Source organism: Schistocerca americana, chromosome 3 (assembly GCF_021461395.2).
Source record: "Schistocerca americana isolate TAMUIC-IGC-003095 chromosome 3, iqSchAmer2.1, whole genome shotgun sequence".
In the NCBI taxonomy this organism is placed as follows: domain Eukaryota; kingdom Metazoa; phylum Arthropoda; class Insecta; order Orthoptera; family Acrididae; genus Schistocerca; species Schistocerca americana.
In genome coordinates, this window is record NC_060121.1 from 611,982,624 (window position 1) to 611,991,605 (window position 8,982).

General features: G+C 43.6%; 1 non-coding gene across 1 annotated transcript; it reads right to left on the reverse strand.

Annotated features, from left to right (window-relative positions):
• Positions 1-1,360: 1,360 nt before the first annotated feature.
• On the reverse strand, positions 1,361-1,435 carry Trnat-ugu. The gene has a single exon. It is a non-coding gene; the product is annotated as a tRNA-Thr (tRNA).
• Positions 1,436-8,982: the final 7,547 nt, after the last annotated feature.

Sequence of the window (8,982 nt, forward strand, 5' to 3'; positions counted from 1 at the left end):
GGCAACTGGGAAGTAGCATTTTTTCTTTTAGAATGTCGAAACTGTTTTCATGTGCAATCCGATACTTGGTGCTTGTAAATACTGCATTTGCATGGATGCGTTCTGAGACTTCAATTTCTCATCGTAAGTTCACTTACACTATGTATACAGGATGCGCGATGACGATGGACAGTACAATATGATACAGGCTTGCTGTTTCAGTATCGTAAGAGCGTCAAACAATGAAATCTTTCTAATCAACGCTCAGCGAAAGCGTGCCTTGGCCACTAAATTCCTCCGATATAAACCCAGTCAAGAATCTGGGGGACCACCTCGACCGGGCTGTTTGTGCCATGGATCCTCACCTGAAAACGTAGTGCAGTTGGCCCCGTCATTAGAGTCAGCATGGCTGCACATCCCTGTCTGTACCTTCCCCACTGACTTTTTTCCTGAAAGTCTGCAAAATATGGTTATTCAGGCTTTGGGAGGTGGTCACATTAATACGACTGGGCGGTGTATTTCCTGATCTTGAGACTTTATTTACTTTTTCTTTAGACAGTGTTATTTCACATCCTTATCCGTTATTTCTCTGTTGTATACTTCTAAGATCGTAACTTCTTGTTCTCCTCCTCTTCCTCCTTCTCCTCCACCTCCTTTGTATTCCAATCTATATTTCTACATTAGCGTTAACAATGTTCTATCCATTCTTGAGTGGGAATTTTGTTCTTACATTTTTAATAACCTTCCATGCTTCAGTAGACTTACTGTATCCTGTTGACCGATCTATGATCAGGCACATCCTGCCCCAATGTTCATTCGCTTTCATCGTGACATTCATTTTAACTTGTTGTCTTATCTTGACATAAGTCTCTTGATGCTGACGTCTTATCACTTAATTACTTCAAATGTGGTTTTTTTTACTTTTCCAGAATCATGTCTTCAAATTCACTGGAAAACTCTTCTGCATGTTTTTCTTCTTTTTACCCTCTTCGAAGGCTTCTCTTGCTGTTTCCAAAACACTTTATTCCAGGTATTAGTACATAGCTGTGGCAGCTTCTATCCTTTCCATGTTAAGTTTATTCTGGAGCCTAATTTGGTATAGCATTTTCAAGCTATTTTGTCCAAGATCGGCTGTCTGAAATATCACTTCCTTGTATACTGTAAGTTTACCGTTCTTCCTTCTTACCTTGTTGGAGCATCTTTCCTTATTACCATATGGTGACTGCTGGCGCACTCTGATTGCCTACATTCGCTAACGTGTGCGGCAGTGTCTTATTCTTTTTCTCGCCAGAATCAGATGTCTAATTGAATGATAATTAAATCAAGACCCCAAGCTGTCGACAGGCGTTGATATACATCAATAGGGACGGTTGAAAATGTGTGCCCCGACCGGGACTCGAACCCGGGATCTCCTGCTTACATGGCAGACGCTCTATCCATCTGAGCCACCGAGGGCACAGAGGATAGTGCGCCTGCAGGGATTTATTCCTTGCACGCTCCCCGTGAGACCCACATTCCCAACTTACTGTCCACACACTACATTCGTAGTGCCCCTGCCCATTTCACTCATTACTTGCGGCAATCTTACCGAGTCCCGTAAGAGTTCGGGCAATGCGTGTGCATCCAGCACAGAAGAAGGTCAATGGCCAGTTAGCCTTAACTATATGAAGAAGGTATCTGCTCTTTCGGACATGTCCGAAAGAACAGACACCATCTTCATATAGGTCTAGTTGATTTACGATTCCTCGTAGGCCCTTCCCGCATGAATTTATATGTATTTTTATGCTGGATTAAGATGTTTGCTGCAGTAAAATTCTGTTCGTTACAAATATCTGCTAATCTGCTTCTGTTCTTGTTTGCTATGCTCGGGCCCGGATCTATGGGGGGGAGGGGGGCGCAAATCTGTGATCTGTCCCGGGTGGGGCAATTTTAGGGGGCGCCAAATTCACATTATTGAAGAAAAAAATCTTGTTTCACAAAGCACGTAGCATCCAGCGCACGTTGGCCTATCGATTATTCATATTATTTTGAAACTAATCCCATTTGGTTTTTGCACATTTTTATCACATCGTAAGTTGACTCCTGAACGAAATATAAGTTCATTTTTGAATGTGTGCATAGTGTGCATAGTGCACGTCATGTCTCTGCCAGGGATATCCCGTCGCATCTAGAAATAAGAAACTTTACCGCAGATGAAAGGGGACAGGAGTACACGAGCTGAGCCGGATAAACCCGAACTGGTGAATGCCGATCTCTGTTTGTTTATGTCGTTAATTGTCTGTGCGAATGATCAGCATAGTTATAATTACTAGCGAAATTCATAGATTCAACTACTAGAGTGGAAATAAATGGTTAACGGGAATAACAGCTAAAAAGATTACATATTATCTTCTCTTTGTCCCCAAGAAAATGAAATTTTGACAGAAATTTTTTTCCAGATCGCTACACTACCAGTTGTACACTCCCCAGTTAGCGGCAGCTGTAGGTTCTATTCTCGGAATAGAGCGGAAAACGCGTTTTACGAGCACGTTACCGGGGAATAAACGCGGAATAACTGAACCTGTGATTCTGGCATGGTTAGTGAAGTTGATCAGAGAATAAGTTTTGACAATGGCAGGGATAGTTACAGAATCAATGATGACAGGATTGTTTGTTAGAACGAGGAAGGAGAAGATATGGGGACATCACACAAATTACATGGGAGCGTATGACGATTCTAAATTTATATAAAAATTTCGTACTACTTCTTATCGATCTCATGCTTGAGAAACATGAGCGTATGAATGAAATGTGAAACTTTTTCATAACTAAAAGTTTGTGGCTGTAGTAGGTCTAATAGGCATTTGATATTGGTACTTCGTCAATTATGTTCTGTCGTGTTATTTATGTAAATGAAATACGTAAAAATGACCACTTGAGCCAAAACAATCTCGTTTATTTGACGTGTATTACAATTGCTGAAATATTAGAGAGGATTATTTCGTTTTATCTGGCAGATAGTCACAAAATAGACGAAATGAAATCGAGAAACCACACCAGTCTTGGGTACTATTCGTATTAACAGCTTTTTCAGTATTAGACAATGACATTTTAATTTTTCATGTAGCAAAACATTTGACGAAATTTGATGAGGTAGTAGATTCTTTCGCAGAAAGGAAAGCACGTTGTGTAAAGCTGTACCAGGATTAGAGAGAAAAAAATTCTGAGACCTAAGTATTGAAGAACTGTGCCACTGTCTTGCTTCTCTCTTGTCTTCACTGGTTTTATGTTTCCTACATTTAATTTTATGTCACACAAATGAGAAAGCTATTAGCTAATAGCCAATAAAGAGTCCAAATTTTCTGAAGAGTTCTTACTCTCCCAGTCACAAATAATTCCACCCAGTATTAATTGTGAGTATTTTTTAAGGGGGTTAGGATGTCGAACTGGCCGACTGGGAACAGGAGAAGCACCACAGGACATTTTAATTTACACTGTCCTGAATAAAGGTTCGATGGCTTCCATATACACGCTTCAATTCCAGTTAAATACACTGACATTAGAGATAAGAATACTGTGTGTAGAGGAGTTGCACTGTACTTTGCACACGTAAGATTGAATAGTATATCTTACATTTTCTCGAATATATATGTTTTATATATATAAGAAATGTTCAAATGTGTGTGAAGTCTTATGGGACTTAATTGCTACGGTCATCAGTCCCTAAGCTTACACACTACTTAACCTAAATTATCCTAAGGACAAACACACACACATACACCCATGCCCGAGGGAGGATTCGAACCTCCGCCGGGACCAGCCGCTACAAATTCAACATATTTTTGAAAAATAATTTTGTTTTAAAAATTTTTGACGTCCTATTTAAAGTGCTCGAGGGAGGGGGGGGGGGGGGGGAGGCGGAGCGCTATCAAGTTTTTCCCCGGTTCGGAAATATCGTAGATCTCGGGCTGGATATGCTTTCTCCAAAAGGACCTACAACTCCTTCTTCACGTGTTCTCATACTGCTGTTTAAGTCATCAAAAACTATCATTTACTCTCATTCATTTATTGCTTTCACAGCATTTCAAAAATTAAAAAAAAATGATTCAATTCATTAAGCGGATTTTCATTTATTCCGTGTACTCCAGTGATGGTTGTCTTATGATTATTTACGTTTAATTCCACTGTTATTATCCTCTCACTTAAGTCTTCTGTATTAATTACATGTCTCATATATCGTTTTCTTCGCAGATGATGACTGCTTTACGTAAATTGAAGGTGGAAGGGGAGAAAGAGAAGGGAAGTGATTATTGATGTCAGCTGCATTGAGACTTTACGCGGAATCAGCGGTGACAAGTGAAAACGTTTGCTGAACCGTGATCCATCCTGGGATCTCCTACTTGCTAGGCAGTTGTGTTACCCACTGCACCACGGGGACACAGCGTTTACCGCACTTGCGAGGACTATTTCGGCACGCCTCTCGAGCGGCCCAAACTTCCCCCTGGCGCCACCTATCTGCACTCCCTGTCGATGTCCTCCACGCTCGCTACTTCGAGATTCTCGCAAGAGGTCGGACGTAACTGTGCATCCGCACTGAAAGTGGTGGAATCATTGTCCATCAAGGCGAATCTGTTATATGAATGCGTGGGGCGAAAGGACAGACACAAATTCATACAAGTGATGAGTACTTTATTTTGGTTTCCTTGTAAAGCAAAATATTGTCATTGAACTGGAGGAATGTAACAAAAGTTACTTTTTCCGAATTTTGCTGTATATTTGCAATGAAACTTTGTGGCAGATTAAAACGGGATCGGGACTCTAATCCGGAACCTCGCCTTTTGCGAGCAATAGTCTTACTGACTGAGCTATCGAGGCACGAATCACCCTCATAGCATTACATCCTTCTGTACCTATCTAGTGCTTTCTACACTTCACGTAAGTTTTTCTGCATACCTTACGGGACTCATGGAGAAAAAGATAGTGGACGAAATGGCGTACCCACAGCCTGGTTGCGGATTGAATTCAGAATGAATCACTCACTCTGCAGCGGAGTGTGAACTTAAAACTGTGTGCCGAACCAGAACAGATCATAATATCGCAGAAATTGCTGTCTAATATCACATTTATCCATTTTGTCAGTGGATATTTATTGAGTGTGCTTCACTTGTTCTTCATTGCGTAGATACTCCGCTTAACATCGTTTCCATCCGACAGTGATTTGCATGTCATCAAGTTACTTAAATTTAATATTTTGCTTACAGGTTCCATTGCCGGCCGGGGTGGCCGAGCGTTTCTAGGCGCTACAGTCTGGAAACGCGTGACCGCAACGGTTGCAGGTTCGAATCCTGCCTCGGGCATTGATGTGTGTGATGTCCTTAGGTTAGTTAGGTTTAAGTAGTTCTAAGTTCTAGGGGACTGATGACCTCAGAAGTTAAGTCCCACAGTGCTCAGAGGCATTTGAACCATTTTACAGGTTCCATTATCTGCCTCGTCAGCACCTTTCACCTATTCATCGTCAATACATTTAATAAGGTCAACAGCAAGCGTACGTGGTTGCCGATGAGGCCATTTTCTGATATCAGATTCCTCGCTTGGACTGAGAGGTAACTTCGCGTACTACGTCGTAAGTATAAGGTGGCTGGCTCTACTCAGTCACGTGGAGAAGTTAGTTCCCACTCTAACCGGATCCACAATTTGTTTGGTCGAGTAAGACTTATCGGGTAGGTAGGTCACTACGTTTCAAACATAAACTGCCGAGTGTATCTTTGTCAACAAACGAGTGCGACTTTAAAAGTTAACTAGGACACTGGCCGCCGGCGTGACTTTGATGTGCCGGCCTGGTGCTCGGGTCTGCCACACAGAGGCGTTACGCGTGTCATTGCGTCAGCCCTGTGCACAACGACCCACCACAAGCCAGCCTTGGACTGTGAGTCGCGCATAGCGTCCGCTGTCTGGGCCTCCAGCGAAAGCCAGAGCGCCATGTCTCACATGTCCAGCGTTTGTTTGTTTTGCACGCGACACTGACCTGCCGACCATAGGGCTCGTTTATATCACATCAAGCATACTTAGCTGCGACACGTCCACTGACGACAGAGCGTACTGAACCGTTTATCACACTCTGGCTGTATACCTCTGTGACAGATTACCCTTATCGCTAGGCAGGACGTGTCAGATGGTGGCAGTGGTACGTGGAAACATGTTGACTTTGCCTACTATCTTTTGGCGACGTCACGTAGCATTACGCTGAGGCCATTTTACCAATGCCTTTTCGATAACAGAGGGACACGAACCGACAAACGCGTTGTTAACCCACTTCTATGAACGCTCGTAGTTGTCTCTGTGCCTAGAGTCATCTACAAAGACATTGGAGTTCCTTCCAGAAAACGCTAGGAGCCTGTCAAAAATTCGCATATGCATCGCATACTGTACACCTACGCCCTGGAAGCCACTTTACAATGTGCGACAGATGGTAATTCTGGCATCATTATCTCTAACTCTCTTTCCCCTCTCCACTTCGTAATTCCATTTACGTACGGTGTGGGGGAAGAATATTGTTGGTAAACCTTCGCATTAACTAGAATTTCTCTGATTTTCTCGTCGTGGTCATTTCCGAGGCGTATGCTGGAGGAAATAACGCGTTACACTACCATTCCTCTCGAAATTTCAACAGAAAACCACTCCGTGATGCACAACTTCTCTCCTGTAGAATCTGTCAGCGGAATTTGTTGACCATCTCACTAACGCTGTCTCGCCGAATAAAGAATCTGGCGTCGGAGAACCTCTACAGACGACCGAGCGAAGGCACATCTGCATGAAGTCAGGATAGTTGTTGAGAAAATGTGATGCTTCAACAACGATAGTGAAACACTGTTACAATACAGTTATTTATTCATAATGTTATCGTTCATTCACACTAGCTTCGGCTGTTGCTCATTCAGCTGTGTGTTGGTTTCTAGCTGAGTCAGTTCAACGGTTACGCGCCCAGTAGAAGGTGCCAACGACCCTGGCGTCCCAGCTAACTGCTGGCGAGTGGGCGCGGCCTTTTCGGGCTGGCTGCTGGAGTGTACTCGCTTCCACTCCGAAATCTACTATGATCCTTGATGACTCATCCGAAATGTAGCTGATGTAGGTAGTCGTGTGGTTGGTTGATCTCCCTACTCTCGGTAGGTATCAGCACCCGAAGGCGCCTGAGTATTCAGTAGGAACTTGGACCCCAAGAGGCCCTGTTGCTGGTTTCCGCGTTAAAGCCCGGTATTGGGAACACTCTGAGATGTGGTGTTGTTTCTCCACCAGTAAATGGTAGGCGGCGAACAGCATGAAGTTCATCAGGTGAAGGCCATCATGTTGAGTTCATCCTCGGCTACTTCATAGACTGTGCTGGAGCATCTAGGAATATAGATTCACTACAGTATCGTAATCATGGAGTCGAATACTATTACTGTAAATGCCATAGATCCCAATGATCAGCTCCTGAGGAAAGCTGGCGAGCTGGAGTGTTTAAAGAATCTAGCGTGAGGCTACGACGCAAGCCTCGGTTCGTAAAGACCCAATGTGTCCTCCTTATTCTGCTATTTCCCTTAACAGGTTGTTAACTGCTGTGTTGGTCCTTTGTTAGGTGCTCCTATGAAACAGATAGAACTCTTGCAACATATCTCGAGAGATAACGATTATGCTTGTCTTAGTTCCTTTGGTTTTCTGTCGCAGTCTATTTTTTTTCCTCGGCAGACTAGGGCGTTGACTTGATCGACTTCCGACGTACTGACTCGCTTCGTGCTTCGGGCTCTGGCATGACTTGGATTTTCTGCCCCTTACTATTCCGTACAGCTCTTCGTTCGATGTTCTCTATTTCTGTGATGCCGGCCTGGTAAGGGTCCCAGACTGAAGAGCAGTACTCAAGTATCGATCGAAGAAATGTTTTATAAGTTACTCCTTTCTTGATCGAATTACATATCTTTAAAATTCGCTATCTGAATCTCAGCCCTGAATAATCATTTTCTGCAGCTGGTTTTATCTGGTCATTCCACATTTGGTCGCACCAGATGGTTATTCCCCAATGTTACCGTTCGCAGTCACATGTTGCCAATAGTGTAATCGAATAAGAGTGAACCTCTTCGCCTATTTATGCGTGATATCTCAAGTTCACATACGTTCATCGTTGAAACCCAGTTCCTGTACCAGTTGTTAATCCACCGCACGTGTTACCACATTTCGCTATAGTTTTCTGGCGCTGCAACCTTCTAATAGACAACGACAATCGTCCACGAATCGCCGTGCAGAGCCTGCAGAGTTATCTACTAGATCGTTTAAATACACCACGAACAGTATCGAAGCTATCACACGGTCTTGAGGCTCTCCTGAAATTACTTTTACATCTGTCGATTTCTCTTCTAAATGCAAAAAAGTCCTGAATCCAGTAACAAACCTGGTCCAATACTCGGTAAGGTCGTATTTTCTTGACCACCGTCAATACGAAACCACAGGCCTGGACGAGTGGATAAGATTGGACGTGAATGTATGCATATAAGTGCCCATCGTGACGCGCACACCACGTGTACGCCCGCCACGTGATCCATATGGGTTCTGTACGGGTTGTATCAGCGTGAGTGGAATTGTTAGCAGACGTCAGTCTGGTCGCAGCCCTATCTGGTCACCCGAGTCACCTGACACGTCAGCGTGCAACTACTTTGTGTGGAGAACCCTCAAGCATAACGTGTATCACAACAACCCTCACAGTCTTCAAGATCTGCAGCAGAACGTTTTGAACGAGATTTCAGCAATACCAGTATTCCAGGCTCGATCCGCGTTCAGTAACTTGATGACCACGGCGCAAAACTGACAAGAGATGAATGATGGTCACTTTCAATATCTGCTGTAGTCAAGTTAGTTCTTTATTTCCTTTCCTCTGCTGTGGTGTCTTGCACTCTGGAACTCTGTTCTCTGGACCACTTTTATTTGCCCCACTCTGTATATCGACTACCTTTCGAATGTCAAGGGACGGGGCACCATCTGGGTGGTGTTGCCTTC